This window comes from Cyprinodon variegatus, unplaced genomic scaffold (assembly GCF_000732505.1).
Source record: "Cyprinodon variegatus isolate N-32 unplaced genomic scaffold, C_variegatus-1.0 Scaffold74, whole genome shotgun sequence".
NCBI lineage: Eukaryota > Metazoa > Chordata > Actinopteri > Cyprinodontiformes > Cyprinodontidae > Cyprinodon > Cyprinodon variegatus.
The window spans coordinates 1,417,037-1,418,276 of record NW_015150527.1 but is presented as its reverse complement, the minus strand read 5'-3'; positions in this window follow the sequence as shown (position 1 = coordinate 1,418,276).

Here is a 1,240-nt window from a genome sequence, read left to right as displayed (position 1 = left end):
GACAATAATAATAATAACATAACAGCTCACCAATTTAACATGTTCAGCTCTATAACATCTAAATGCACCTCTCCAATGTCTAACAGAAAAAAAATGTATGAAAGTTTTTTAGTGTATGGCCTGCATCACTGTACAGAAGACTGCCATATGATAGCCATATTTACACTGTGCGCATGGCATACAAGTATGCCAATTTTCCTAATCCCTGACAAATAATTTTTAAACTAGGGTTATCTGGGTGGTGGGTGAAATGGGTGGAGGGTAAAATAGCCTTGTTGTTGTTTTTTAGCCAAGTCGAAAAAAATGTGTCTGATTCGCGCCGGACAAAAATCCCCGGACAAAAATCACGCCATCTGGCGGTGTACAAAGATCTACAAATGTGTAGATCAGTCTGTAAACACGCAGAAGGTTGCAGGTCATTCTTCTATTATTTAAAGTTTCACGCATCTGGAATTATAAACAATATATCTCAACGTTATTTTTGACTAGTCAAAACTATATATTTGATATCTGAATTAGGAAATAGGCCCCTAGTGTTGTTACTGAGCGAAGCGATCATAACAGGTGCCTGCAGAAGAGAAGAAGGACCTGCAACCTCTGGGTGTCACAATAGTCTCACTGCTGCTACTCTGCAGTTATAACAGATTTAATATTGTAAGAAATAAATTTGCTCATGGATGTTTTTTTTTATTATTATTACATGCTGTTTACTCTCATGTGTCCCAGGAGGATGAAAGTACCATTTTCAGTTTTATTTTCAGATTTAGGGGCCTAAACTCAGTCACTGACTTGCCTAACATCTTATATGCTCTAGATCAAAATAGACTCAGAGTTAGGCTGTTTTCAAATTCATGGGATGCATCTTCCAAGGACGCGGTCCACCTGGCCTGGATCCTTCAAAGTCCTTGAAGTTAAGGAGACTGGAAGAGTTTTGGATTTTATCGCAGTACACTCTGTCACTTAGCAACTAAGATAGTTGACACACAAAGCAGGAAAAGAATGAAAACTTTCCAAACCGTTTCTTTTTATAAAAAAAAAAAAAAAATACTAATTTTATTGTAATACAGACTAAGACAACACTCATGAGAATACAGAGTGGAATAAAGGTGCCAACCACCTGGAGCACGAATAAATGAAAGAAAAGGTAATGTTAAATGGCATGCTGCTCTCAATTTGCACATCTCTGATGTTGCTGCTAATTTGTCCATAGTGTATATATATATATATATATATATATATA